We start from the raw sequence: 18184 nt of genomic DNA on the forward strand, positions 1-18184 counted from the left end.
TAAGTGAATCCATACGGTATATACTTGAGTATAAGCCTACCCAAATATCAGCCAAGGCACCTAATTTTACCACAAAACTGCATTAAAAATGTGCTGAAAACCTCGGCTTATACACGAGTATATACGATAATCACAAAATTAGTCGTAGTTAGGACGGGGAGGGGGGTAGGGAGGACCAGGAAGTTACTGTTGAAGGGACTCAGCTATTTTTTAGGGTGATGCAGATCTTTTGGGAATGGATGGTGGTGATAGTTTCGCAGCATTGTGTGAGAATTGTCACCGATTGTACATTTTAAAACGGCAGGATTTGGGGTTATATATTGGTACTTGCAGGCACGTACACACACATTGAATACCTCACCTGAGATGGTAACAAGATTTTGAGTTGTTCAACTGAGAAATTTCTTTCCTTTTGTCCATGCCATCCATCTAGCCTCTCTTGTTATGTACCAAGCAACGGGCAGGGAGCTGGAGATACAAAGGCGAGTAAGATGTAGAACCTTCCTTCTCTAATTGGCCACCCAGGGTCCAATAGAGGAGCCAGGTGCATTACTCATTGACCACAGTGATGCTAAGAAGTTTAAATTCAGAGACAAAGGTGTCAATCTGCCTGAGGAAATTTTGGAAGGCCACGTGTAGCAAATGGTTGGCCTGCAAGGCAGGTCCTATTTGGCTCTCTGTGTATATTTCCCAAATCTTAAAAATAAATATATTTGTTTATTTAAATATGTATTCACCTATTTTTATGTAAATAGGAGCAGACCGTGGATAGTGTTCTTGCCAACTCTTGATTGTATAATTTTATATCCTATATATTTTATATATGATAGGCATCTTTCTCCGATAGTGTTAAATAATATATTTTCCTTTTTAAAAACCAGTCTAGTGAATTTATTCTTGAGATGTACCATAATGTAGCCAACTCTGCCCTTACTGATGGTTCCTGGGTTTTGGCAATTATAAAGCAAGCTGTCATGAAGATCCGGGACACGCATCTCTGGGTCGGTAGTTCCCACATGGCTCCCGGTGACCTGGTAGAAAGATGCATTGCCGGATGGATCGTGTGCTGTCTTCACAAACCCTGGTGTGTTTGAGTCCATGTTGAAGCCATTGTGTCTACTGCATTGAGGAGTTCTGTCGTTTCACAAGCCCTCTTTACCAGTTTCTAGCCACTGGTCTTTTTGAATGATGTGTCCAAACCTGAAGTCTCATCATCCTTGCTTTAAAGAACATTCTTATTGGAGTTCACTTAAAGCTAATTGGTTCATTCTGCCGGCAGTCCATGGTATATTGCCTATTATCACCAATGCCATAATTTGAATGTATTGAATTTTCTTCTGTCTTCATTTTTCATTCTCTGCGGTTCCCAGACAATCAGGTGATTAAAGCTTCTGGCTTGGGTCAGTAGCACCTTCATCATCAAAGTGACATATTTGCTCTTTAAACCTTTAAAGAGAGCTTTTGCAGTAGATGTGTCCAATGCAAGACATTGTTTGATGTTTTGACTGCTGTTCTGCATACTTATTGATTTCCATAGGATAAAATATGCTCATTAAAAATGCCAATACACATTGCCCTCTAGAAATGTTTTGTGGATTCACCCTGCCCCTCATGAGCCATATTAGCCCGTCTGTTTTTGCCAATCGGATAGACAAAACCTACCTCAGTTTTATTTGCAGCTTTTGGAAGACTAGGGAGGCTGAGAGTCTGTTTGGACACGTATTGGTCGTGTGTGTGAGTAGGATCTGCAGGTAGCAATGCTGGGCTTAGGGAAGGTGGAGTAGTAGGATAGGACAGGAAGGATCAGTAGCCCAGGAGATGTGAAGAGGCACAGCGCTTTCTGGAAGGGCTGTTGCTTTGTTTATGTCTGGGTGTGGGCATCTGGTGAAGCCGTGAAGCATAAGCTTGGTTCTTGGCTAGATGAGGAAATGACTAGAGTGGCCCACCAGTTGGGGCTTTAATCCTGATTGTGGTAAAGGGCCATGTATCCATTTCAAAACTCCCCATGTTGAATGTTTTCTTGCTTCTGGATCTGCATGTGTCTTTCTTATTTCAGTTCGTGACCAGCTCACCCCTACAGATGCAGTAGGTGCCAGACTCAGAAGAGTCAACAAAGCCTTAGCCCCAACTCTCGGTCCCTGAGCTCCTTAGAGCTCCACGCTCTCTCTTCTGATAATAGCAGACAACATGAATGACCCACTCCCAAGCGTAAGAGGCAGGGTACACTGGGTAAGACAACAGTTACAGAAATGAACCCCGGGTTCACTTCTCAGCCCTGCATCCTACTAACTAGTGCTATGGGGATAGGGGTGTTGGCCATGCCATTTCTCTTGAGCTTTGAGTTCATACACAGAAATGTTTCCCCATAGAGTGGTTAGGATACAATAAGCATGCGGCAAAAGTGCTATGGGTATTCCTTATGGTGAAAGTAGACGAAGTCTTGGAGCTCTGTGTGGGAGGTCCTCTGCCGTATATTTGAACTCTGACCTCAAATCTTCAATTTGTTTATTTAGATGCGTGTATACTATTATTCTTGTGCAAGTCACCTCCTGTTGTCATGACCCATATAAGACTCATATCAGAAATGATCTCCTTTTACTTTTCACAGCAATGCATTATAGACTGGCTCGCTGACCTGGAGTCAGTGCTGACTCGTAATGCCCCCTGTGGGTTTCCAAGACTCTAAGCAACTGTATGCAGGGGTAGAAAGCCCAGTCTTTCTCAAGGGAGCTGCTGGTGGGTTTGAACTACCAACCACGCTGATCCCAGTCCAACATTTAATCACTATACCACCAGGACTCCATTATATACACACGCGCATAGATTTGGACTGTATACACATGGGGTCACCATGAGTCAGAGATGACTTGACGGCACCTGGTTCCGTGTGTGCTGTGCATTCATGTACGTATGCAGGCATGCCTGCATGCATACACATTCTACCTTTTAGACAAGAGCCTTACAAAGGCAACATCTCCTGCTCAGGGCAGCATAGCAGGTTTCCGGAAGACCCCAGACTAAATCTAATGACACCAGTCCCTATCTTTTTGGAGGTATCTGCACTCTGCTATATAGAGGACTCCTTGGCAAAGGAAGCTGGTATGGTAGGGGCGAGGTTGTTATGTGCCGGTAAGAGTAGCAGTCTTCAGAAGGCACTCCCATAGCCTTCCACACAGGCATGTGCAGCTGCACGGCCAGCCTCCCTACAGGTCCTGCACCCCTGGTGCTGGCACCCCTGCTCGTCCTCCTTTGGCCATAAAGAATGCCGACCTTCCCCACTAAGACTGCAGGCTGTCGTTTTTTAACTCAAAACCTGTTTGCGTTTGGTTTTTTTCCCCCCACTTCTAAGATATTCCTTATTAGCTGTATGTGCCGAGCTTTATTTGTGGATATGAAAACAGAACCTTTGAGAAAATACTTTTTCTTAAAATCCCCCAAAGGTGAAGCCCATGTTAGCCCCTGTGTGGGCCTTTTCAGTCCTTGTGACATTTCCTGTTTGCCTTTACACAGCTCAGGGAGCAAATACCCACTGAGGGGCTACAGCCCTCTTTCTCTTGTAGCTTCTGGAATTCACCTCTTACCGCAAGAGCAAAACACTTCTTTGAGTACATTATTTTCTTTTATATCAAACATATAAAAAATTTTCTCTGGTGGAGAAAAAGCACAGGCAATATAACTAGATGTGGTTCTTACTTTGCTCGTTGGCTAGCTCTTCCCCTGATCTTCTCTGACTATAAAATGGAGCAAGGTGCCAGTGTGAAACAAAACAAACATCTGCACGTGATGAGTCAATTCTGACTCTTAGTGACACCAGAGAGGGTAGAATTCTCTTTGTGGTTTTTCTGAAGCCAGAAAAATGATGAGAGTAGAAAGCCTCTACTTTCTCCCACAGAGCGGCTGGCGGTTTCAAACTGTGGACCTTGGAGTTAGTAGCTCAATGCCTAACCCACTGTGTTACCAGGCCTCTTGCTTTGGAAAAGACAAGCATCTTTGGGTTGCTCAAGGAAGCATCTTTGGGACTGGTGAATTCCTGTTCCTATAGGCTAATTAACATCCTGCTCCAAGGTAATTTTTTCCTGGAATGTTGTGTAAAACATTTAGTGAGCATTTACAAAGAAACTAAATTGCACAAGGGTAAGTTTAAATACATATTATAAATATCAAAACGGGAAACTATTGTTTCTCAACGTACCTGCATTTAGCTCTGTACACTTCTAAAGGCTGTTTTTCTCTTTCTAACCATTCTCTGGTAATGTAGTAGGTTAAGCACTGGTTTGCTAACCACATGGTTGGGAGTTCAAATCCATCAGCTGCCCTAGCAAAGACAGGGGAGGCTGTCCTGCGACTCAAGAACACTTTGTTCTAATAATCTGGCTTTCTGTGATGCTCAGCTTCACAACACAATTGCTGAAGACAAAGTGGGTGCAATAAGCAAATGTGGTAAAGACAGCTGATGGTGCCAGCTATCAAAAGATATAGCATCAAGTTCTTAAAGACTTGAAGGTAAACAAACAACTATCAAACTCAGAAGCAACAAAGCCCACATGGAAGAAGCACACCAGCCTGTGTGATCATGTGGTACCAAGGGATCAGTTTATCAGTTACCTGATATGATTGCTGAAGACAAATGGGTGAAGAAAGCTGATGGTGCCCAGTTATCAAAAGATAATAGCATCTGGGATCTTAAAGGCTTGGAGATAAACAAGCAGCTATCTAGCTCAGAAGCAATAAAGCCCACATGGAAGAAGCACACCAGCCCGTGTGATTATGAGGTGTGGAAGGGATCAGATATCAGGCATCAAAGAACAAAACATCAAATCATTGTGAATGAGGGGGAGTACAGATTGGCAACTCAAGACCCATCTGCAGGCAACTGGACATCCCCTTACAGAAGGGTCGCAGGGAGGAGACGATCCAGTCAGGGTGCAGTGTAGCAACAATGAAACATACAATTTTCCTCTAGTTCCTAAGTGCTTCCTCCCCTACCCCACTATCATGATCCCAATTCTACCTTACAAACCTGACTAGACCAGGGCATGTACACTGGTACAGATAGGAAATGGAAACACAGGGAATCCAGGACAGATGATCCCTTCAGGACCAGTGGTGTGAGTGGCAGTATTGGCAGGGTGGAGGGAGGGTGGGGTGGAAAGGGGGAACCGATTATAAGGATCTTCATATAACCTCCTCCCTGGGGGGCAGACAACAGAAAAGTGGGTGAAGGGAGATGTCAGACAGTGTAAGATATGACAAACTAATAATAATTTATAAATTATCAAGGGTTCATGAGGGAGGGGAAACAGGGATGGAGGGGGAAAATGAGGAGCAGATACCAAGGGCTCAAGTAGAAAGTAAATGTTCTGAAAATGATGATGGCAACAAATGTACAAATGTGCTTGACACAATGGATAGATGGATGGATGGACTGTGATAAGAGTTGTATGATACCCCAATAAAATGATTTTTTAAAAGAAGATATAGCGTCTGGGGTCTTAAAGGCTTAAAGATAAACAAGTGGCCATCTAGCTCATCAAAGCCCACATGGAAGAAGTACACCAGCCTGTATGATCACGAGGTGTCGATAGGATCAGGTATCAGGCATCAAAGACCCAGAACAAAAAATCATATCAATGTGAATGAGGAGTAGGGGAGTTTGGAGTGGAGACCCAAAGCCCATCTGTAGACAATTGGACATTACCTTACAGAAGGGTCACAAGGAAGAAACAAGTCCATCAGGGTGGAGTATAGCATCGATGAAACACAACTTTCCTTTAGTTCTTTAATGCTTCCTTCCCCCCACTGTCATGACTCAATTCTACCTTACAAATCCAGCTAGACCAGAGCATGTTTAGTGGTACAGATAAGAGCTGGAAACAAAGGGAATCCAGGACAGATACACCCTTTGGGACCAATAATAAAAATAGAGATACCAGGAGGGAAAGGGGAAGGTTGGGGAAGAAAAGGGGAATTGATGACAAGGATCGACCTATAACCCAACCCCATCCTAGGAAAATGGACAACAGAAAAGTGGGTGTAGGGAGAGAGCAGTCAGTGTAAGACATGGGTGGGAGGGGTTAGAAATTATCAAGGGTTCATGAAGGAGGGAGGGTGAGGGAGGAGGTGAAATGAGGAGCTGATATCAAGGACTCAAGTAGAAAAGAAAATGTTTGGGAAATGATGATGGCAACATATGTACAAATATGCTGGACACAATGGATGGATGGGTTGTGATAAGAGCTGTATGAGCCCCCAATAAAACGATTTTAAAAGAACAAAAGAAAAAGAGGAGGCCACCTGCACCTATAAAGATTCAGGCTCAGAAGTCCCGTGGAGCAGTTCTTACAAACTCACTGCCCTCAAGTCACTTCCAGCGCATGGTGAGCCTGGAGGACAGTAAAACTGCCCCTGTGGGTTCTGAGACGGACTCTTCCCCGGGGTGAAAAGCCCAATCTATTTCTCCTATGTCCTATGTGGTGGTTGTGAGTCAGAATCGACTTGGTGACAGTGGGTGAGTGGGTGGTGGAACCCTTCTCCAAAGAGCAGATCTGCTCAGAAGCACCCGCTTTGGATTTTCTTTTGTAAGACACCCCAAGGAGACGAAAATACACACACTACTGAGAGGACTTATCTGCAGCCTTCCACTGATCGCAGCCGCGTCAAGCACACTTTGTTTAGATACATTTGTGTAGGTAGGCACTGGAGCCAAGTGGCATTACTTTTTGACTAGTCTTTGTCCTTTATATTGAAATGAGCTAATTCACATATTTTGCAATGAGAGAGGGCATTATTTTACCTTATGTAGTAACAAATACTACATATGTAGTGAGCCGTATTGTCTCCACAAATGTTAGCTATCTACCAACATTTTGAAGCTGCTGTAAAATTAGAAATTGGAATTCACAGGAATTGACAAACCATGAAGAAAAACCATCAGTGTGAAAGAAAGGAGAAACAAAAGCAGCTTTAATACTTTCTTCGAGAAGTGACAATAGGCATTAAACTTGTTTCCAAGGATTTTGGGTAGCAAAGAGGGTTCATGGAAAAAGTAGAAAGTTTTATTGAATAGTTTGCCACTTCCTTCTATGACTCCCTCTTTGGTTTTCTTAAAAGTTACATACATATATATTTATATAACTTAAGAAGCTTAACAGGATGGGCTAAATTGTAGTGTACCATGGGTGATTCCAAATTTTAGTATTCAAATTTTAGTTATTCAAAAGTCCATTCTCTTTGGGGCACATGTAGTTTATTCAGTTACTAGTGGCCTTTCATCCTTTAAACCCTGGACTAGCTCCACTCCACCTTCTTGTGCCTCCGCTGCTCACCATGGAGGGCTGCTCGCCCCATTGTGCCGAGCACCGCAGTGTCGGCACACACGCCTGGGATAGGATACTTCAGCCAAAGTTCATTTTAGTCCATGTATTTCAAAATCAGTGGAATCTCCGTTTGAAAATATTTTGTGGAACATTTCCTGAGAAAAATGTAATTGTTTGTAGTAAAAGCATATGAATTATTTCAGCGAGTAGTATAAGATAATATGTGTGATTTCAGGATGACAGAATATACCTAAATAAACTATCATAACTCTGGCAACATTTTGTCTGTTTTAATACGCTCTTTAAAGAGAGCTATTGCTTATTCTTGAAGTGGAGTGGAGGGCTACTACCGAATGACTCCTCACTCAGTAAAACGGAGCAGAGCTTGCTTGCCCTCTGTCGCCCTACCGGGTTCCTTTTCTTAGGCCCAGGGCCAGGCACTGTGTCGTGCTGCTGTCCATGGGGTCTCGATGAGTCTGAACTGACGGCACCCCACAGTAATTACACTATCAAAGTGATAACGAGGAAGTCCGCCTCACTGCTATCCAGTCTGTTCCAGCTCATAGTGACCCAATAGGACCAAGTAGCATTGCCCCGTGGGTTTCCAAGACTGAACATCTTCGTTGTTTGTTGTTTTTGTCAGGGGACATTGGGCAGTTGTGACACATAGCAACCCTGCACCATCCTCACAATTGCCCTTATATTTGAGCCCTTTGTTGCAGCCACTGTGCCCGTCCGTCTTATCAGAGGTCAACCTTCCTTGCTGCACGAAGCCTCTGGAGAGTGCTAAAGAGAGACAGACGAGGACAAAGGTGTGCCTAACCCAAGCTACGGGATCTTCAGTCGCTTCACATGGATGTGAAACTGGACAGTGAGTAAGGAGGACCACAGAAGGGTTGGTTCATTTGAACTTGGGTGTTGGCGGAGAGTCTTGGAAGTACCATGGAGTGCTAGAAGAATAAGTCTGTCTTGCAAGAAGTACAGCGAGACTGCTTCTGAGACACGAGGAGAGTGAGACTTCATCTCTGTAGTCGGGACATGCTATGTGAGAGTTCAGCACCTGGAAAAGAACATCATGCTTGGTCAAGTGGAAGGTCCGTCCGTGAAAGGGAGGAGGACCCTGAGGGAGATGGTCTGACACAGCGGTGTAGCGAAGGGCTCAAACACAGTGCTCGTGAGGACGGTACAGGGCCTGGGCAGTTGTTCATTTTGTTGTAGGTGAAAGCACTGTCAGTGAGAATTGACTCCGTGGCATCTAACAACAACACCAACCGGAATAAGACAGGAGTCACAGATATGCACGGTCAGAGTGTAGGCTTCTAGAACGTGGACCACGAAGACCATGGTCTGCACCTCACTTTGGTGAGTAGTAACTGGGGTCTTCAGAGGAACAGCGCTTGAACTCACTCTACTTGAAGCAAAGAAGAGGGAAGAAAATCAAAGGCAGTTGGAAACTAAAGGAGCAGTAGAGTCACAGCATCCGTGGCCCCAGGACCAGAAGAATTAGACACCCGACTCCACCACCAGCTACTCTAGCATCCCACAGTCTCCAAAAGACTGGAGGGACCTCCCAAGGAGCCCCGTGGTATAGAGGTCATATGTTCAGCTGTAACCTTAACGTCAGCAGTTCAAAACCACTAGCTGCCTATCAGGAGAAAGGTGAGGCTTTCTGAAACCTGCAGGGGCAGTTCTGCTCTGTTCTTTGGGGTTACTATGAGTCAGAATCAACTTGATGACAGTGATTCCTTCAGATGTTTTGGTTGTTGTTTGTTTGGGACACCCCCCCCCCCCGCCCTGCCATAGCTATGGCCTTAGTCACCCTCCCAGCCTGGCACTGAACCCCACCCCCCACCTCCATTTCAGTTAAAAAAAAATACCCAACAACCCATATAACTATAAGGTGAACAGTAACCCCAGGGGGGTACAAACTCCAATCAACCATAGGAGATCAAAGGGGCATCATTTGCCCAAGGATAAAGCTTAGACAGCAGGAAGACGATAAGAAAGGGCAGGAGTAAGCAGTAAAAAGACATGTGAGAAGAGTGCTGTCATATTATGGGGATTGTGGTCACTGTCAGGAAACAAACACGTATAAACTGTTGAATGGAAGACCAGTTTTCTCTCTAAACTTTCATCCAAATCACAATGGAAAGTAATAAAACAACACAAAAAGCTGAAGTTAGTTTGAGGCTGCTAAATTTTATTGACTTATTTAAATGCTTCCTCTACGAATATTGGTGATATACATTTATTAAACACCTAAATTTAAATATTGTCATCAAAGCCCATTCTGTTTAGGAAAAGAAGCTCTTTACTCAAGACTTGTAAAGAAATAAAGTTACGTGGCACAGGAGAAGCATGCCAACCCTGCCTCTACTTACAAAGGCACGCCTCCCACACTGGTACTTTAGAACGTCCACCAAATGGACTCGGGAGCGATGCTTTAGAATACATCTTCTGCATTTATATTGAAGAGCAGGAAAAATGAGTTCCCTCCGATTTCCTTCCCCGTCCACTTTGGTAGGCAAACTAAGTTAGGCTTTCAGCCTCACATATTTTATAAGATGCTTGCCTCTTTTGAGTTATGTCTTTTAACTACACTCACGTAGGTTCAACTGTTCTGAGAAGGTTATAAATGAACATCCTCAAAGCATTGCTGTGTAGACCCAACAAGACTAAACGTGCATCATTGGTCAGTCTGCGAATTTCCAAGTGCACTCGACCTCCAGCTCGCTGCGGAGACAGATGGCCTGGGGAAGGAAGTGGCAAATCATTCAAACGCCTAGATTTTAGCAACTTGTTCCTTTGTTCCCTGGTTCTTTCTGGGACCAGGAAAAGGTGGCCATGACCGGTTTGTTTTCTTCCACCTCCAGCTGCATTGGTCTCAGACGCCCTTGACACAGACTCAGAGGCTGTGTGGCTGTACTGCCCAGGCTACGTGAGGACGCTTCAGATGACTCATGGGACATTTCTACTATCTTTTAACACCATTTCTCTATAAACTGTTTGAATCCCCCTCATGGCTCAAAGGGACCAGGACCACTCTACCATCTGAGTTCAACCATCACCAGCACTTGTGACGCCCCCGCTCAGTGCCAGGCACTGGGCCAGTTGCTGGAGAGCAGTGGTCGAACCTTGTGGTGGGTCGATGGACTGATACTTGCAGCACCGTGTAGGGAGTGCACCCGTCGTCAGCAAGGCAACTCATTGGAGGCCATGCTTGGAAGCCTTCCTGAAGGAGAAGACATCGCCTCTGCCTTGAAGGACCGCTGAGTGTTTGCATTTAGTCATAGAAAGTGAACATGCATTGGATGCTCAGGCTAATATACCAAGGGCTAGTGAGAAGCCTGGGACATGGCTTCTGCCCACAGGAGCCCTGGGTCTTAACCATTGATGTGATGTGTGGTGTGGCACCTGCTAGAAGTCCCTCTGGACTCTATGGAGGGGTTCTACTTTCGCAGAGGATCACTAGTGAGTTCAATACTAAGCCTTATTTGGAGAAGTGTCAACATTCGATAGAAGCTGGAGCTGAAGTGGAGGAAGATTTGGGAGCATGGAAGGCCTGGGCATCCAGAGGTATAGGGTCCACAGGGTACAGGGAGGATAGGGGATGCTAGACATGTTGGGTCGGGGGAAACCTGGAGGCCTGGCCCCCACCCAGCATGTCTAGCATCCCCTATGCTATAGCTTGAGGTGGTGAGAATGGAGTGGGAACAACAAAAGGTGGTCAGAGGATAGGTAGGCTGACAGTGCTCATACACCTAGGCTGACTGTCTGATCCAAACATTCGGTATTCATAGGATTCAGAGGAAGCTGGGAGAGTGAAGCTTGGCGTTCACGGAGAACCAGGGACATGCACCCAGGTGCTTTGCTCCTGCACCAAGGCGGGGTGTGTGTGTGTGTGTATGTGTGTGTGTGTGTGTACAGTGTGAGCAGAGACTGGTATGTAGCTGTCATTAGGCAGCATTCCCAAGGCTCAGTTCCGTGGAGTGGAGTCAGGTGCCTTGCTTGGTACATGCAGGTCCATGATCAGTGTCCAAAAGACTGTCTAGTGGGAGTAAGTGGCTCTGGTACTGAGGTCAAAGTAGAGGTTAGAAAGGGCAGTGGATGCTGGACAATTAGAGGCCCCCTCCTCCACTTCTCACAGAGAGCATCCTCTCACTTAAGATGGATGGCCTCCAGCAACACCTGCATTTTGGCTAGCTTCCCCTGCTACCTGAGTGTGGTCGTTAGATAATCTGGTGTCCACTTGAGACTATTAAGAGTGAAGGGGTGGAGTTTAGCCTGTCAATCAGGTCGCAGCTTGGTGACCTCATTTGGAGGCGCTACCGAGATAAATAGCTCACTGGAGGCCAGATACACTCTCTGGTTCGTCTTCCTGTTGATAAGCCACGTGGAACTATGCTGATGGAACCAGAGCCCTGGAGCTGGAGGAGCCACAAGAAGACTCACGCCAGCACTGAGATGCTTCCACCACCACTGGATCCATAAGACTTTCCACCCATGCATGGCTGAATACTGTGCTTTTTTATCCGTAATCTACACAGCCAGACACCATCCCACAGTATCGTCTCCCCTTACGTACTTCTGGTTTGCTGTGTCTTCTTCATGACAGATCATCTGTAAAGGTGAACACAAAGAAGAAAAAAAGAGAGGAAAAAAAAGACTTTCCACCCAGTGGCCTGTGGTCTTCCATTGCATGTGTTGCGTGAGTCTGAAGAGGAATTTATAGAGTAGCATCAGACATATGGGCTAATATCGGACTTACAGACTTGATCTGGACTGGGCTGGGTTTTCTTAATACATGACTACTCTTTGATATAAAGCTCTTCCTTATACACATATGAGTACCTATTAACTTTTTTCTCTAGTCATCTCTGACTAACACACGGAGTGTCTCTAGAACCCCATGTTGCTTGGTCCATTGGGAGGAGAGGGTGGACCTGCCTGCCTCAGGATGGTGCTACTACTAATTGTTTGGAGCGGGACTCCTTACACACTTAAAATGTACTCAGGGCTCCGCAGAGCTTGTGTTTCTCTGAGTGTTAGTCTTCCATCCTTGAAATGGCCACTGTTGATAGTTTTCCAATGGAAGAATAGCATCGAAAAATAGTTCACTTATGTATATTAAAGCCACAGAAATAAACCTTTTCCATATACACACCGTATATCCTCGAATAGAAGCCAAGTTTTCCAGCACATTTTTAATGTAGTTTTTGTGGTCAAAATTAGGTCTCTCAACTGATATTTGGGCTGGCTTATACTCGAGAATATACTATAACCCTTTTAAAGAAAAATATCTTTTTCAAAACAAAATTAGTAGGAGAATGGTGTTTGACATGCTTGTAGATCTCTAAAGAGCTGGTTTGATAGGAGACAGCTGGACTCTGAACTGTGTCTCTAATTGCTTGGTCGAAGTATATAGGGGAAACCTGGCCTTAGCACACAAGTGATTGAAAAAAACCCTTATGGATTCCCGGATGGGATCTCAGACTTTGAGACCACTTCCCTAAGAAGCCCTTTCTGAAGGCTGTGTGCTTCTCAGATCAGTGATGGGCTTCCCCTTTCTTGTTTCCCCATCAGGCCCTGACTGTCACTGGCCCTTGAAAGCCTGCTTCCCTCTGCTCACAGACTGGGGAGCTGGCTCAGCCCTTCTTGACCACGTGCTGCCCTGAACGCTCTCCTCTCTCCTTCTTTCCCTCAGCCCAGGAGGCTGCTTGCTTCTCAGCGCGCCCTTATGTAGACAGAAGGGGTGTAGAATTATGAAGGAAGGAAATATTCGCCCCCTTCCCTTCTGTCTACGCACTCCCCGAGCTTTCAGGAGTTCATAGGAAACCCAGGATGGAAGACGCACTTTCTCACCTGAGTCCTAGCCCCCCCTGTCATCACTGGAGCAGGCCTCCAGGTGTTTTTGATCCTCCCTTCCCCTCTCCCTCCTCCCAGCCTTACTCTCCCAGGGCCCTGAGGCAATGCTCGCTCTCCCACTTGTCAGCGGCCAGAGCTTTGCTTTCAACCCCAGCGCCCCCTTTCACTTGGGGCTCTTTGGCATAATAGGTTATTAGTATTCATAGGTTTTCACCTAGAACTGGCCTCACGCTCCTTCTCATTTTTTAATAGCAGGAAAATGTAACCTCCCCAGAGTTTGGTAAGAACCATCTGTCCGGAGTCTCTCCAATTTGGTGTCTGCACAGTCTGTGTAAACTTTCTGCTGCTGCCTGGCCTTCATGTGGTTCTTATCAAAAGCCTGGCATCCTGGAACTGCGTCCGCCTCCCAGGGGACCTGGATGACAGTCTCAGCACTGCCATTTCCTCTACGGTGTGACCTTAGAAAGATACCTGTCTCTTCTAGCAACATTGTTTTTCAGTCTTTACAATGGGCAGCTTCTGTGTGACAGGGTAGTCACAAGACAAGAATGAACTTTGCACCCCAGGGCAAGTGCTTTATAAATGGAAACTTGTGTTCTTATCATTGTTTCTTGCTTATTTTTCATTAAGAAATTTCCTGACTTTTTAAGTTGAGTGCCAGGAGCCCTAGTGGCATAGTGGTTACACAACAGACTGATAACTGCAAGGTCGGCCGTTTGAAACCCCCCTCTGCTCCATGGGAGACAGACGGGACTTTCTACTCCCACAAAGGAGGACAGTCCCGGATATCACAGGGGCAGTTTTACCCTGTCATATAGGGTCGCTGTGAGTCAGCATGGCCTCGGGGGCAGTGAGTTTGGTTGGGCTTTGGTTTGAGTTGAGATCCACTGTTTCTATCAGCATCATGGAAGATCTAGAAGCCTTTCAGCTTCTGGGGTTATGCGTGAGGAGAGAGGAGTTATGTGAGAGAAGCTATAAAACCAGTACATGGCTAACAAGCTGTGCTGAAGACCCATGAAGATGACCCCAGAGAGCTTGGTTAGGGGCTGGTATTCTGGGGCCGGAATTGGGCCTGGAACCAGGTGTGATGGCCCTGGCCTCTCATTCCCACCTGCCTGAGTTCTTAATTTCACGGGACCCAAGACACTGGAAAAACACCAGTGAGGTCTGCGTGGCACTGATTTTCCCAGGAGTCTCTGGAAAACACTCTCTTCTGAGCCAGCCACGCCTCCCAAACATCCTGAGAAAGGCAGGCAAGTCGTTTGCTCCAGCCTTCCTCGCCAGAGCATCTCCTGCCTTCAAGACTTTGGGCTGAAGGGGGACATACAACAGTGTGAGCCTGGTCAGAAAGGACTGGATGCCATTTCCACGTCTGTTCTTGCTTTCTTCGTGTTACTTTTGTGTAGCTGCCTTCAGGTTGGCCCCCAGCTCATGGTGACCCCAGGCCGGGTTGTTGGAAGTAGATTTCTTGGCATGTTTTTCCTAGTCTTGAGTAGTCGGGAAGCTCCACTGAGACTTGTTCAGTCTCACAACAACACACGCCCCTCCTCTGGCAGACAGGCAGTGACCGTGTGGGAGATGCCCTGGCTAGGACTTGAATCCGGGTCTCTCCTGTAGACGGTACGAATTCTCCCAGTGAGCCACAGTACCCCAGGCTTGCTGTTCAAGTCCAGAATCTCGTGAACGCAATTCCCAGCCTCTCCTGCAGCACTGAGGCCATGTGGCCAAACCTGTCACAAGTGTCTGTGCTGTATGAAGGTTCTGGGAAGGCTCCTAGCTCAGTTGGGATGCACCCTCTTGACCCATTCCCACCCAGCTCAAGCACCCACACCCACCACAGAGAAGCGACCTTGATGCTGGGAGCCACCACCCAGGATGTCTGAGTGGAAGGATTGCCCTGTCACTCGGCACTGCTGCAGCTTGGCTTCTCCTGTGAGAGAGAAAGCGCCGTCCCTGCTGTCTGAGCCACTGCTACGGCAAGTTTTCTATTAGCTGCAGCTGGATCTAATCCCAGCTGATAAAGAGCCCCTAGAAACGATTCTCTTATCCAACATCCGAGCTGAGGCACAATTAAGAATTCCCTTCTGTTGAATCTAATTATATTTATGCACTCAGCCATTCCTCATTCAGCAGATATTGTATTACCCTTACTTACGAGGTACTATGCCAATGGCCGCTTTCCACTTAATATGTTGAAAATTAATAAGAGATATATTCATTGCCCCCCCCCCCCACACACACACACATTCTTGGTTTTGAGGCTTGTCACTTCCTATGTAAGATAAGACTTCCGGTTTCTTCCCTAGGCCACCGGTTTCTTAGGCCCCTGTGCAAGAGGATCACCCAGGGGTGGCAGGAAGAGGCAGCAGTTGCGCTGAGGCTGCTAGGGGGGGGCAGAGCAAGCACGGAGCTAGGAAGTAGAGGCAGGCGATGGATTTGGTCTGTCTCGATCCCACTGGATCAGTCCTGAATGTCTGTTGTGTGGCTGGAACAACTTTGTTTAGGAAACAGGCAAGCTCGCTTGTTCTCCACCCCTCTGCCCTCCCTGTCCTCTCCCTTCAGAGGCTTAACCCTTGGAACGTTGAACTTGTCAGGGTCCAGAGAACAGGAGAAGTGCGCCGCCCTGCTGGACATGGAAATCACCAGCGTTTTCTCAAAGTCATTTTTCCATCAGGGACAGGAGTGCATTTTCAGGGCGGACAGAGATAAAGGTTTTCCTGTGTTTTGTCTCGTCATTACTGATGGGGTGGCTTTTGTTTCACTTATTTATGGTTTGTATGCTTCTCTGTAGATGGAATCCAGGGTAGCTAGAGCTACAGGCGCAGTCATGGAGAGGGCCATTTGCAGGGGAGGATGGGGAAACGGGGCGCGAACAGCAATGACTGGGAGAAGAAAATGTCCAGAAATTGCTCATCGGGACGATGGCACCAATCTGCTGAATACGATCTAGCAGTTGAATTGTATGGTAGGTGAAGTATGTGCCAACAAACCCACTTTAACAATTAACCAGAAAAATGAATGAGTTTGCACAGTACTGCCTACAGCCTCTCTCAGCCTAGGGTGGGGTTCCGCTGTTCCCCTCCGCAGATGGCTGAGCCAGGACGTAAGCCTGGCAAGGCACTCATGTGTGAAATTGATCAGAGGATCAGCCGGGGACTTCCATCCCCCAGAAGGAACGCCGACTCCCCCAGCACAGTGCTGATCAACGGGCCGCTCCCCTATGGGGAGGCGGTTAGCTCATCTCTAAAGCGGGATGTCTCGTCCGTTCAGTGAAACATTTCTGAGAGCGTGCTCTGAACCAGAACGCAAGGAGACAAGGAAACATGTTCCGCAACTTGCCAAGAACTCACGGCCTCGTGAGAATCAGACAGGTAGCCATTGTGTGTGAATGCAGCAGGGAAATGTATGCTGGAAGGGCCTACAAAGTGATCAGCCTGCTCTGTCAGTGAGGGGGTACCCCACCCTCAGACCCAGGGACTGGTACCAGTGGGGTAGAGATTAAGAAGGACCTGCAGCAGAGGGGGCTCCTGGGAGCATCACTGAGGACTGGAGACCATCCTGGAGAGGGGGTTTGGAGGAATTAAGCCGGAATGGTGATGGAGGGCGGGGCGTTTCAGTGGATTCCATGTGTTTGGTGCGAAGAGACCAGGGGTGATAGCACTTGGGCGTGGACAGTTCAGAAGCACGTCGCCTTCTGTTCTGTGCTCGTCAGACACTGCCATGGCTCCTTCTGGTGACTCCCCCGTGTCACTGTGCTGCTCACCCGCCTCATCAGAAGGGAAGGCACACCTGCGCTGTTTACCTCCGCAGCTCCTCGAGGGCCTATGTTTCCCTCTGGGGAGGGTATTCCCTCGCCTCGCCACTCCCCGTCTCTCCCTCCGCCTTCCTACAGAGTGCCGGCCCTCCAGGAGGATTGGAACATCATTTGTGGGAAAGTGTCAGTTGCCACAGCAACCTCGGGGAAGGGCTCGGTGAATTGTCTGCAGGCTGTATTTCGACCGAGGGGCAGCCTGCAGCCAGAACCTTCCCGTGTGTCCACAGGTCTAGGGGTGTGCACGGTGGCTTTTAGTCCTGAGGCTTTGCAGACAGGGCATTTCCCCAGTGGCAACTTGACCTAGGGACAGAGGACAGGCCAAGGGGCTTAAAGGTGCTCTGGCTAGGTGCTGGGTGAACCTGCCTGGGGCTGCCCTGGAACCTGTGCCCGCAGCTAGGCAAGTGGATCCTTCTCCTGAGGCCACCGGGAGGAGCCCTGCTGCTGGCTGCGAAGCGGAGAGCTGTCAGCAGCGGGTGATATGACAGCCAGACAAAGACTCGAGTCTCCAAAATGCCCAGCCCTGCCCTTTCTTCCCTGTCTAACTCTGCCACCCAGGCCTGTAGTGCCAGGCGTCGCAGCACACAGCTCCGTCCCCATCGGTAAGGAAGGGGGGTGGTATGCTCCGTTAGGCCAGGTCCTGACGTGTCCGTGTAGCTCAGGGGTCCCGTGAAGCTTCCTTGGAGTGGCAGAGGAGGCTCGGAGGCTCGGTGGAGGAGACCAGGACTGACTTGGAGTGTCACCCCCTACCCCCACCAACTGCAAACCAAGCAGCGCTGCTTATCTGGCTCCAAACGACACTCCGTCTAACAGCAGCTCTTCTGCCTGAAAGTTTGAAAGCCACCGAGCTAGACACTCTTTCAAAATTCTTACAATTTTTTAAAAATTTTGCCGTTGCAAATAAGTGCAACAAGACCCACAGGATTCCCAGCGTTTCTCTGATGCAGCAGCTCTGCCGTGGGGCGCTCTGTGTTGCGCAGTCATTGCCCTCCGCCGCCGCGGTGTTCCTTGTCCGTTCGCACGAAGGCCCTGCCACCTAACGTTTCTATTTGATCTTTCAAGTTGCCGTTGCCAGTTTGATCCCATGGAGAACCAAGCCAGACCCACCACCATCGGATCGGTTCTGGCTCATTGTTACCGCCCCGACAGGGCAGACCTTTCCAAGACGAGAAACCTCTAACAGCAGACCGCC

At 47.5% G+C, this 18184-nt stretch overlaps 1 protein-coding gene and 1 non-coding gene across 2 annotated transcripts in view; both read left to right on the forward strand.

The window, feature by feature from the left end:
• The window catches only part of CHCHD6 (coiled-coil-helix-coiled-coil-helix domain containing 6), a 375967-nt gene that overhangs the window by 251064 nt on the left and 106719 nt on the right, over positions 1-18184 (forward strand). The gene's annotated exons all lie outside the window — the stretch shown is intronic.
• On the forward strand, positions 11822-11956 carry LOC142449632 (small nucleolar RNA SNORA15). Its single transcript, XR_012784761.1, has one exon. It is a non-coding gene; the product is annotated as a small nucleolar RNA SNORA15 (small nucleolar RNA).

The sequence above is a fragment of the Tenrec ecaudatus genome, chromosome 5 (assembly GCF_050624435.1).
Source record: "Tenrec ecaudatus isolate mTenEca1 chromosome 5, mTenEca1.hap1, whole genome shotgun sequence".
NCBI lineage: Eukaryota > Metazoa > Chordata > Mammalia > Afrosoricida > Tenrecidae > Tenrec > Tenrec ecaudatus.